The sequence below is a fragment of the Mytilus edulis genome, chromosome 7 (assembly GCF_963676685.1).
Source record: "Mytilus edulis chromosome 7, xbMytEdul2.2, whole genome shotgun sequence".
Taxonomy (NCBI): Eukaryota; Metazoa; Mollusca; class Bivalvia; order Mytilida; family Mytilidae; genus Mytilus; species Mytilus edulis.
In genome coordinates, this window is record NC_092350.1 from 75,636,851 (window position 1) to 75,650,141 (window position 13,291).

The 13,291-nt window shown below is 32.1% G+C and overlaps 1 long non-coding RNA gene across 1 annotated transcript in view; it reads right to left on the reverse strand.

The window, feature by feature from the left end:
• LOC139482243 (uncharacterized) overlaps window positions 1-11,835 on the reverse strand; it is a 41,739-nt gene extending 29,904 nt beyond the window's left edge. The window contains exons 1-2 of the long non-coding RNA XR_011654808.1: window positions 11,722-11,835; window positions 10,493-10,538 (exon numbers count right to left, since the gene is read on the reverse strand). This is a non-coding gene — a long non-coding RNA (uncharacterized lncRNA). The remainder of the gene's footprint in view (window positions 1-10,492; window positions 10,539-11,721) is intronic.
• Between the last annotated feature and the right edge of the window lie 1,456 nt (window positions 11,836-13,291).

Genomic DNA, 13,291 nt, shown 5'->3' on the forward strand with positions numbered 1-13,291 from the left:
TTGTGGAGGCCGCAACCAACTACGACGGAATGTAGGATGGCTATGTATCGCTTTTGCGACAAAAGTTGCAGGCTCGACAAAAAGGGAGAAATATTAAAAACAAGAAAAATATCTGAAAAAACTGAAGAAAATAAAACATAGTAAATTAACTAACATGCGATACAAAATTTCAAGAAATTCCATCAAGTAATATGGGAGAATATTACAGCACACACAACTATATAAATCGAGATATAAATGTTGAAAAATAAACTTTGAAGTCCAAAGAGAATTTGAGCAAACTGGATTTTATGACAATATGCACATGACTTTGTTTCATTTTAAGATAACAAATCCATATTTATTTAAGTACAAATGCAGTAACAGCAACACATGATTTTCAAAAACTTGAAAAACATGAACTTGTTTCAGCTACCTGTATTTACCTATCTGGTTAATTAGTATGATTGTTTTGATAAGCATTCCTTTTTGTTGTAATAACTACTTGCACCTTTTTTTTTTGGCATTTCTAAAGATATCTTACATATGTCTTCCTATGCAAGTCAATAAAGGCATATATATTGCCAAATTCCATTTCTACAAAAACTGAGGTAAATATGTCATTTGATAAATAACATGGTGTAGCTTTTGGTGTCATTTCAACGTCGCACACGCCCTTGTCAAAATCAATTTTATCAAAAGATAAACGAAAAATATTAATTACACCCCAAATGACTATCCCCCTTTCTGTCCCATAACAGTACAATGTATTTATCAATTTCTTCTTTTCCAGCCTGCCCATTAATGCTTGACAATATCTGAACCTATGTCATTCTCTTTTTAAAAGTGTGTAATATTTGCTACTGCGCAAAACAATTAAAATTGCAATACAACATAATCCCTTTGCAGTTGACATAGAATAAATTAAAGTTTAATTATAAATATTTTAATATATTTCTTTTTCCATATCAACTTCTGATATCAAACTTTCACATAGAATCGATTCTAAATTGGCTAGATTTGATTTAGTCAGTTCTACACATAGAACAGTATTAAGAACTCTTTATCTTAAATGTAAATAAGTCTTATTAATAATAATATATACATATTGTGAAGCCAAGGTGGTCGAGTGGTATATATAAATATATAAATAAATACAACTCGTCTAAACATCAACCTAACAATGTTAGATCTGTAACTTTGCTTTCGCAAATTTTTTGTTCTTCCCTCGCCGGGATTCGATTAAAACTGACGAGGAAAGGTAACACACGGCCGCTGAAAGCTTTATTATTGTGAAGCCCAGGTGGTCTTGTGGTCTAGCGGGACGGCTACAGTGCAGGCGATTTGGTGCCACGATATGTCAGTAGCATGGGTTAGAATCCCGGCGAACCCATGCTACTGAAATATCGTGGCACCAAATCGCCTGCACTGTAACCGGCGCGCTAGATCACACGAACACATGGGCTTCATAAAAATGAAGCTTTCGCTGGCCGGGTGTTACCTTTCCTCGCCAGTTTAAATCTAGCATCGTACTACAGTACATGCTATAAAAGGCATGAAGATGTTATTTTTACAGATCAGCTAAATTATCTATATATATAGTGAAGGATCCTACAAATTAATGTAAGATACAGTCACAGAAATAATTATATTTACAAGTACGTCTGAACCAGTGACAATTTTACAACAGATGTATCTATCGGATCACCAGCAGTGATGGTGATACATGACTGTGTACATTCTGTATATACAACTCGTCTAAACATCAACCCAATAATGTAAGATCTGTAAATTTGCTTTCGCAATTGTTCTGTTCTTGTTATATATATATATATATATATATATATAGGGCAGAACAAACAAAAAATGCGAGAGTAAATTTACAGATCTAACAGTTCTACCTATAACAGTTTAATACAGTTCTATCTAAAACTGGTTCTGACAGTTCTACTAAGAACAGTTTTTGAGGTAGAACAGTTCTAGGTAGAACTGTTCTAGGAGATTTTACAACAGCTCTATGACAGATTATTCTGACAATTCTAACGAGAGATCAGAAGTTATATCCACTGTATGATTCCAAAAGAAGGTCCTGCATTTATTGTTCCCCTTCTTTTTTTTTTAAATCAGGTCGTCATTTTGCACTTTTTTTTTGAATGACTCAGAGGACATAAGAGAAAAAGGTAAGCACGTGTAACCTGCCCCAAACGTTAGATTGTGTTTACGATAGAAACAAAAAGAAAAAAAGCTGTTTACTTAATAAAACAGAATAAAAAGGGTGGGTTACCCCAACCTTGATATCCTTTTCCCAGTCTAGGCGTATCAGTGCATGTTCATAGATCTCCGTAGTAGAAAAACATCTTCCTATATCTATTTGAAATACATCCAATTTGGGGTCCTCATTGCGGTCTGCTTTTAAATCATTTCGATTTCTTTCAGAAACAAATAAAATACAGAATTGTGAAAAATATAAAATTCAACTTTTGAACATGTTCAGTTCAATATAACTACATATGTACAGTCATTTTAAAAATGAATTATCTTAATTTACTTGTCATAGTGTTTCTGAAAAACTAATGCGCGCCAATGTAATTACGCAAACGTAAAAAAAACCAAGAAGTAATTGTAACAGGATGCTGTTACGAAGTCTCCCAAACAAAGCTCCCATAACTCGCCATTCCTATGGTACCATCCATTTACAAGTATTCAAACAGGAGGGGGTGGTGGTGAACACCAGGGACTTTACCTACATTTCATTAGATTTGTTTTATCGTCCCATACAAGAATATATATGGTTTAGGGGTGGGGATCTCAATCATTTAAAAGTTGTGGGGTGGGGTTGACCCCATGGACTCTCCCTATATTTCATTTGATGTGCTTTATTCTTCCATTCAAGAATATATATGGTTTAGGGGTGGGGATCTTGACCGTTTACAAGTTTTCTATCAAGATGGGGGTGGGGTGGCTCTCTAGGGACTTCCCTTTTATTTCATTTAATTTGTTTTATTGACCCCTACAATAATATAGATGTTAAGGGATGGGGATCTGGACTGTTTACAAGATAATAGCACATTTTCAAATTGAACAGGGCGGGGATGACCCCAGGTACTTCCCTTTAATTTCATTTGATTTGTTTTATCCTCAAATTCAAGAATGTATATGGTTTAGGGCCGGGGATCTGGACCGTTTACAAGTTCTCAAACAAGAGGGGGTGGGGTGACTCCCTAGGGACTTCTCTTTTATTTCATTGCATTTGTTTTATTGTCCCCTACAATAATATAGATGGTTAAGGGATGGTGATCTGGGCCGTTTACTAGTTAATAGCACGTTCTCAAATTGAATGGGGTGGGGGTGACCCCCCATGACATTCCCATTAGTTTTATTTCATTTGTTTTATTGTCCCATTTAAGAATATATATGGTTTAGGGGTGGGGATCTGAATGGTTTACAAAATAATAGCATATTCTCAAATTGAAAGGGGTGGGGGTGACCCCATGGACTTCCCTTTTCTTACATTTGATTTGTTTTATTATACAATAATATAGATGGTTAAGGGATGGTGATCTGGGCCGTTTACTAGTTAATAGCACGTTCTCAAATTGAATGGGGTGGGGGTGACCCCCCATGACATTCCCATTAGTTTTATTTCATTTGTTTTATTGTCCCATTCAAGAATATATATGGTTTAGGGGTGGGGATCTGGACCGTTTACAAGATAATAGCACATTCTCAAATTGAATGGGGTGGGTTGACCCCCGGGACTTCCTATTAGTTTCATTTGATTTGTTTTATTGTCCCATTCAAGAATATATATGGTTTAGGGGTGGGTATCTGGGTCGTTTACAAGATAATAGCATATTCTCAAATTGAAGGGGGTGGGGATGACCCCCATGGGACTTGCCCTATGTTTTATGCAATTTGTTTTATTGTCCTTTGAACATTTTTGAAGACTGCATGTGTCTATCACTTATAGCTTTCAAGTTATATTCTTTTGAAAATTTTAGAAAATAGAATCCTATGCCCCTCCCTTCTTTCTGCCCCCCTCCCCCCCCCCCAAATACCCCTAAATAGACCCCAATGCACAAACGAACAATAAATTGCTCATCTAGACATATAAGTCTAACATTCTATGAAACCCTAAGTTAATCTGACAAGCGATTTGGAGAAACGCTGCGGACAAGTTCATTTTTAAAGTGGCGGAAGAAGAGGAAGAAGGAGAAGAAGAAGAGGAAGAAGAAGAATAATAAAAATAATAAGAACTGAGCAAAAACAATAGGTCTCCAAACTTTGTTTGGGAGACTTAATAATCACAAAACGCGAGCAAATGAATGTTGTACAAACGGGTATCATTATTTGCGAGAGTCGTTAGCAAAATACGACGACTGGGGAAAAAAATCCCGTTTACTTCGTGAATATTGTGAAATTTGCGCTAAAACAGCTTTTACTTTTTTTAGTGTGCCCTTTTATACTAGTATTCAGGGATGATTCCAGGTGTTTTCAAATGGGTCCCTTGAACATCAAATTGGGAATTTTTATTTTAATTGGGATTTTTTAAGCATAAAATTTAAGACGAAATAAGATTATTTTCCTGTTTAAAAATCAGAAAATGTATATTATTAAGTTTAACCTGTACAGTCATTGAGGTTCATGCAAGTTGTAACATTTTGAATAATTCTGGATGGGCTACTGTTATTACATGAATATCATTGAACATGATGCTCTAGTCTATCATCTTAGCTATAGTTACCTAGGCCTATTACAAAAACATATATTTCAGCAAACATAAACCACTGAAAAAAATCATTCATCGGGTATTTTTTCAACAGCAGGTCATCTCTATAAATTTCCCTTGATTCAAATGGATTTCAAATTGAACTGGTCAATTGTCGAATTCAGAAAAGCAATTACAAAAGTTCAGATACTTAATTGATAAGATATTAAAAGCATTGAACTAGTGTTCTTTAAAATTATTTGAATCATCTTCAAAACTTTTAAAATAGTTCCATAATGATGACATCGTATTGTATGAATGGTCTATCATCAACATTATTTTCAAAAAACACTCAAACTTTTGTCTTTTGAGGAAATAATTTCTTTTACAAATCAAATTTTCATCATATTATATAACCGGCTTTGCTGGGAGATCTGCTTTTACGAGATCGGCGCCCATTAAACTTTATCCATCAATGTTATATCAATACTTGAATTTTCTCTCTGCGGAGGTCTGTTTTGACACCCATTTTTATCAACCTGCTGGGCGATCTGCTTTTACAAGATCGAATACTCCTATAACAATTACATATTAATCAATTGAATTCGGTTGATAAAATTGTTCGCCACATTTTGACATAATTAAATCGTTGTTAATAAAATGCGATCGTAAACAGCATTCTTATACGGGATTTAAAACGTTTTGACAACAAACTATGAAAAATTATAGTTGCCTTAATCGGTGACAGAAACTTTTCCGGAAATATCGATTTTTATTTTATTTTCCTGAGTTGGGAATTCACTTTCATGTACATTTTTTGGGGGCCGCTGGCAGATTTAGGGGCCCTTAACTATATAGTGGAATCATCCCTGCAGTATGCTGCACATTTGGTTATTTTTTTTTTAAAGAATTATCCACCCATCTGTAAAACTGTGTTGAACATATTAAAAAGAAAGACAAATTTTAAAATGTATAATCTTAAATCTTTACGCTTTTCCAATGTAATGGGAGATAACTTATTTTTAAAATAAATATTTTCCTCTGAAACAGATATGATTGTTGACAAAAAGAGTTACATCTCATCATAAATATTATCAAAAAAGTGATACGATATTTAAAAAATATCTGACAAAGTGCACTGTATAGAAGTAAATTTCGTATATATATGATTATTATAAATATCAAATGAAAGAAAAATGTCAAAATGTCAAAATGGTGTCATCCTGGTTTGCCCACTTTTAATTACATGTATATGTAAACATAGAGGGAATTGTTGTTTTAACAATTATAGTTTATTTCTGAATTATAGTCATATTTTTTACCTTTTATTTTACCTGTAAAATTAAAAGAAGAATATTATATTCTGCTATTAAATCAAGGAAAATGTGCAAAAATTTTCTATATTTTATATATATTTGGCAGGATAATGTGTTTTATTAAAAACAAAAATAGGAAAAAATGTGTACTAAAATGAATAAATATTTCAATTTATCAACAAATCTTTTTAATTATTGGTACATTCTGAAAAAAAGGTGAAAAGTAAAATAATGAAACTAAAGTTTTAATAGAATAAATCTCATTTGAATATCTTTTAATTTATTCAACTTAATTTTTTTTATGTTCAATACAATACGCTGTTTCAAAATTTAGTAAAATATAAAATTATCCAATTAAATTTAACAACTAGAATATAAATGCAACTGTTCAGTAGCCATTGCTCAACAACACCAGTTACAACTTCAACCAGAAACATTATCTATTGACTACGAGACAGCAACCAACAACGCAACACAGACAGTATGTCCAGGGGTAACCGCGAAAGGCTGCTTCTTCCACTTCACCCAGTGTATATGGCGAAAGGCACAGAAATATGGACTACAGTCCTATTATAAAGAAAATGAAGACATTACTTAACTGATACGACGAGCCACAGTACTACTGGTACCTCTTGTTCCACCCACCTTGTCGACGATGTTTGGCTAAACACTTTAGAAGACATTGGAGAAACTGAAAACATACCCGCTCCGCTTCATTTACAGATTACGTGACAGGGTTTTGGGTTGAAAACTATCGCTTTCTATAGAACCATTATTACACAGAAGGACCCTGTACCATGCACAAATCACCTGGAAGGATGGCACAACAAACATAAGAAGCGACTCAAACACGCCCACCCAAACATCTACGAGATCATTGAGCTACTGAAGAAGACAAAGGCACTAACATAATGCAACATTATCCAGTATGCAGCAGGAGGAACCCGCCCACCTTAAAGACGACCATACAGAGTAATAGCCGCCAGACTCATATACAGATACCAACAAGGACCCATCAACGTGGTAGATTACTCTGACGCAACATCCCATCTTCTCCATTTGAACTGAACAATGAAGTGAATTATTGTTAATTGTGACTGTAAATATATTAAATGTTTTGTTACTTTTGATGTATATATATAAGATTGTAGTTTTCATCATTTTACATATAGTGCCCTTATTACTTGTTTGTGCTTAATTGATTTCCTTATGCAATTGCATTTATAAAATTAATTAATTTGTAAAATAAAGTTTGCAATAAAAGAGAACTCAGTGTATAAATATATTTCTATCATGAAAATCATTCAGAAAGTAATGAACATAAAGACACTTTTATAACTGAATATCATTTTTTAGTTATTTGCTGTATATATATGTTGAATTAATTGATTGAATTGATATTAAATTACTGTGAAAAAATATTTGATTTTTTTTATTATTTTTTCTATACAAAAGAAACAACCTGAATATCTAGAAAAACACTTACAAACTATATACCTAAGTTGGAACAGACTATACAATTGTATGCTCATTAAACCTTTTGTCTTTTTTGTTTTCTTAACTAATAGATAATTGGTAGAATTAAAAGTGGGCAAACCAGGAGTAAACCGTCAAAATATATTCAGTTTATAATAAGGGGGATAATCAAAACTGCTTGTTTCTAAAAATATATTCTATTTGTGTTGTTGATATGTACATATGTACTTTGATAAATACATGTTGTTTAAACTATTCATAACTGAATTATTCCTTATAAAAGACGATAAAAATCAATCAATGAAATTTAGCCATTATCCAAGCTCTTGTTATTTGTTGTGTTTTGTATTTTCTGTTACTGGGATAAAAGATAACCAGAACGTCCATGGAAATCTGACGAAGACCTTTACTTACTTGAAAATCTCTAAAGGTTTGGGGGATTTTCAAGATTTAAATATTGATTTACGTAAGTTGTAAATATTTTTTCAACGAAAGTTTCTTTTTTCTTCTTCTTCCTTTTGAACAATTATAATAAGCCCGATCGTAAAGTCGTCTTGTTTTCTTAATAACGTTTTCGCTCCATTTTATTTTGTACAACATGTATTCATATGACAGTAGTGAAGCCTTGTTGACCCTTAAGAAGAAGAATTACTTCATCATTGAAATTAAACAAGAAACATAATATAAAAAAGAAGATGTGGTATGATTGCCAATGAGACAACTATCCATAAAAGACCAAAATGACACAGACATTAACAACTATAGGTCACCGTTCGGCCTTCAACAATGAGCAAAGCCCATACCGCATAGTCAGCTATAAATGGCCCCGATAAAACAATGTAAAACACTTTACCAAAACTGGCATTAAATTTCAAATTTACCGAACAAAAATTGATCCGTATAAACTTGTTATTTAATCTAAATTAAATTTCAATTAAATCGTCTGATATTAGTAGTTTCGATAAAAAATAAACGTATACCAAAACTGGCATTAAATTTCAAATTTACCGAACAAAAATTGATCAGTATAAACTTGTTATTTAATCTAAATTAAATTTCAGTTAAATCGTCTGATATTAGTAGTTTTGATAAAAAATAAACGTATGTTTAAACGAAAAATTTAACGGTGATAAACTAGATTTAAACCTTTTAAATAACAAATTTAAACTGCTATTATTTTTCAAATAAATAACAAGTTTAATAACCCATAAATCGGAATTAAACTTAAGAAAATAAGAAATTTAAAAAATTTATTAAACTTTCATAAACTACTAAAATAATTCTTCATAAATCAGACCTTAAATTCAAAACTAGAAATTTAATTTATGAATAAACTTTGTAAACGTATCATTTCATGCAGTGTATGTTATGAGCCTATGTCGCTTACCTTGATCTATTTGCATTTTTAAGAATTACAATAATAAAAGATTTGATTACAATCCATGAATTATGTAAACAATAACCAGATCTGGTATGGTTGCGAATTCGAAAACTATTCACCAAAGTTCAATAGGAGTAGAGATAAATAATTATAGGCAACCGTACGTCCTTCAACAATGAGAAAAATCCATCGGCTGTAAATTATAATAAAACAGTTTACGAAAGATAAATATGGCAAACATGAACTAGCGACAACCACTGAACTAGCGGCTTCTGGCTTGGGACAGGCACATAAAGAATGAGGGTGAAAGGAGGGGGGGGGGGGGGGGGGGGGTTAACAAGAAAAAAAAACAAGGTTAAAACAAGAAACAGCTCAAAATAGTAAACATTTATACAATACTCTGTATCTATTGGCAAGGATTGCAACTTACATATTGTTTTACAATGAGTTTAAATCAAGAGTTACTAAATTATTAAAGGTGTTGTTTTATATTTTTACTAAGATTTGTTTGTACCAGACTCGAAAGAAAACCGTTCGCATTTGAACAATAAGATTTTGATTGTTTCAACCTCAGGGATAGATACCTTAGCTGTATTTAGTCAAACTTTTAGGAATGGTTGGTCATCAATGCTCTTAAAACTTTGTATATTGATTGGCATTTAATTTTTTGTTTTTAGATTCGAGCGTCACTGATGAGTCATTTGTACACGGAACTCGTGTCTGGCGCAAATATATACTTAATTTGAATCCTGGTTTTGGTTTATGACCCGGATTTGTTTTAGCCTATCGATTTATGAGTTTGAACATCGGTATACTACTGTTGCCTTTATCTGGTATCTATGATGAGTTTATTTATGCTGTTCGATTTTTAATTTGAATTGTTTCATCTTATTGTTCAAAGGCTTGTCTATATATGATACTGTTTTTAAACTGGAAACCCCAATAAGTATTGTGACCATGTTTTGTCTATTGAATTAAATAGATTAAAAAGAGAATTGTTTGTCAATATAATGGAATTTGATGCAACTGTCATGCAAAGTTTAAGCAAGCTATTTAACCAGATTCAATCCACCGTTTTCTACATAAAAAAATGTCTGTACCAGTTCAGGAGTTTGACAGTTGTTATCCATTCGTTTGGTGTGTTTGAGCTTTTGATTTTGCCATTTGATTAGGTACTTTCCTTTGTGAATTTTACTCAGAGTTCAGTGCTTTTGTGATTTTAGTTTTTGGTAAAAAAAAAATTACGACGACGACAGACCACGGATAGCAAATGATGAGATTTCCTCACTTGGAACCTGTAGAAAAATGAGATGTAAATAAATTGTTTCATATTCATTTACTTATAATCCCTTATACTTTTTAAATAAATTGCACAACATTGTTTTATTCATAACAAAGGTAAAGGATAATATTTATCATAACTGCGACTTATGTTTATATTTGTGGGTGGTTTTTCTTTTCTTTTTTTATATAAAATCATAACTTTTATTATATACTTTTATTTCATATCTATATATGCTACTATCTGTTTGTTCTAATTATATTTATATATAAGACATGATTCTCACACAAAAATATTAGAAGTAAATCATATGATGGTAATATTAAAGATTATAAAAATACAATACTCACATGAGAAAATAAGGAGCAAACAAATGATGGTTGACGACTGCATATTCTAGGAAAGAACAGAAATAAAATTAATTTAAAAATATATCGTATAACAAAACTATTGTATTCATGACATTCTATTATTTTTTAAAACTTGGAAACTTACAGAAGACACATAGAGACCCATAATATTTTCAAGGCAGTATAAGGGTAATCGGAAAGTTACAGAAAGCAATTTCCAAGAGAAAATGGATATGAGGGGTAAAAGATAAACAATAGGTAATAGTTCAATTTCTTTCAGAAAATTATTCGTGAATCCAAATCGGTATTTAAGATGTTCTGTGATCTCCATAGAACTGTCAAAGGTCGTGTGGTGACATATAATTGTTAATTGTACATATTCAACATTTGCATTCTGGTGGACCGTTTTATACCATAACTTCTTGTTTTCATGAGTCATAATATTATATCTGAAATAGTTTATCATCAACAGGACTTAGTGATTGACTGCTTTGTGTCTAGTCCCACTATAAGCACTAAAAGCTGATTTGTGTGGACAGTTTTATTAGAAGAGGAAGCTGGCATGCTTAGAGAAAAGCAACGACCTTTGGCTGGTTTAATAACAATTCTTAACAATAAATATTTAAGTCGAGAACACCTGCCACATACCAGAGGAACAGTCAAACTCATAAATCGAAAAAAAACTGACAACGCCATAGCTTAAAATGAAAAAGACAAACAGACATAAATAGTACACAAGAAACAACATAAGAAAACTAAAGACTGAGCAACACAAACCCCACCAAAAACTGGGTGTGATCTTAGGTGCTCCGGAAGGTTAAGCATCTCCTGCTCCACATGTTGCACCCGTTGTGTTGCTCATGTTATTACAAATCAGATAAATAGTCTAATTCGGTAGGTCACATTCATGAAATCGTACGTTTGGTGGAATCAACCATCAATGAAGCAGGATGTAATAAAATTAAAATTAGACAATGGAAACATACTGATCGATTACAGAAAACGTAAAGAAAACTAAACATGTTTGTTAACATTATAAACATCGTCTTGTCAATTTTTCATTTAGGAAATTACCTCTTTAAGAAATAGACTATGATTGAGTCGGTGCAAAGATTTCAGATGTTATGCTGTTCTTAAAATTAATATTTTGATAATTGATAATTTACATAATTTTAAAACTTGTATCACAACTTAAATTACTTTCAAGTAAATATGAATCTCAAACTTACCTTGTTATTAACGAATCTCAAGAGCTTTTTTCAATTTATGTTTAAGCTGAAGTTAACCTAGATGTTTTATACTGTGAGGGCCTTTTTTTTAACCGACAATGTAATAAATCAAATAAAAACAGACTCTTTTTATGTTAATTATTTGTTACGTAGAAACAATTAAGATATGAATTATGCTAGTTATTAATTATATTGTTTTCAATCCGTTTTATGAAATAGGACAATGGCCTTAGAATTGCCGAATATTACGTAGCGTTATTTATAATAGGATAAGTTTGAAATGAATTATGTCGGATCGTGTTATGATTATCATATATTGGTAAATATTCAAATACACCTCCAAATTTTCAAGATAACTATAATATGTTCACCAAAATATATGTTCACTAGGACATTGTGTTGTTTCAAACATTTGACTGAGCTTAACAGTTTAATAGTATGCAGAATACCATACATAGAATAAATATGTAAATTCTATAACTTTCCATTTTCATGTAGCAATATTCATTCTTGCCAGCTGATTATTGAGGTTATATCTCCTGATCGAGACGATATTCTAGAGCTTGCATTTGCAATCATAATTGCCTTGGAAGGGGATTGCTGCCAACAACGAAGCTATGAAACAAAGAGTTTCAATTGTTGAAGTGTAAGTCATTCCTTCAAAATTCTTACAGACTAAACTACGATATATATATATATGGTTGACCGTTATAGAATATCTGCTTCACAGATGACGACGAATATCTTCAATGTTTAGTAATTAGCAAAAAACAGTAACATACCAAATAAGACTTAATATCACCAGTTTGCACTCACATGAACTTTACAACGAATGTCAAATGTAGAGGAGGATCTATTCGTCTTTCGAGGCATATGAAATTAACCCCGGTTTTTGTTTGGGTTCGTGTTTCTCAGTCTTTAATTCTCTATTCTGTGTTTGTAGGTTGTTGTTTTCCTTTTGGTCGTTTTTCGTTTTATGCCAAGGTTGTCAGTTTATTTTTGACTTACGAGGACAAATATCCGTTTGCTATCTTCCAATTTTCTGCTGTATAGAACTGCATATCTAAACACGAACAATATGTTTCAGTTGTGTTGTTCTTTCCTCTTATATTTGATGAGTTTCCCTCAGTTTTATTTTGTAACTGGATTTGTTTTTTTCTCAATCGAATTAGGAATTTCGAACAGCGGTATACTTCTATTGCGTTTATTTGAAACACTAGATTTATTTCCTCGTTAAAACCTCCTCATACATACATGTATGTCTCTGAGTTTCCAAGATGACAGAATTTAATTACACTTCGTATCCTCAAAATATAACCATATGTGATAATGTTTCAGCTTCAAATCTAGCAATCATGAGTATCGAAGATTACGCTGTGAGCAGATGATTTGCATACAATGCACCTATTGCTGCCTACCTTAAAGAATTAAATTTATAAACTTGTATTCTCATTTTTTATTAGCTTTACATATAGTGGCAACTATTCAGATTGATTACCCATTTACAAATTTTCACAATCAAAATGTATTTCACGTGGATTTACCAGGATTACAGCAAAATAGATTGACT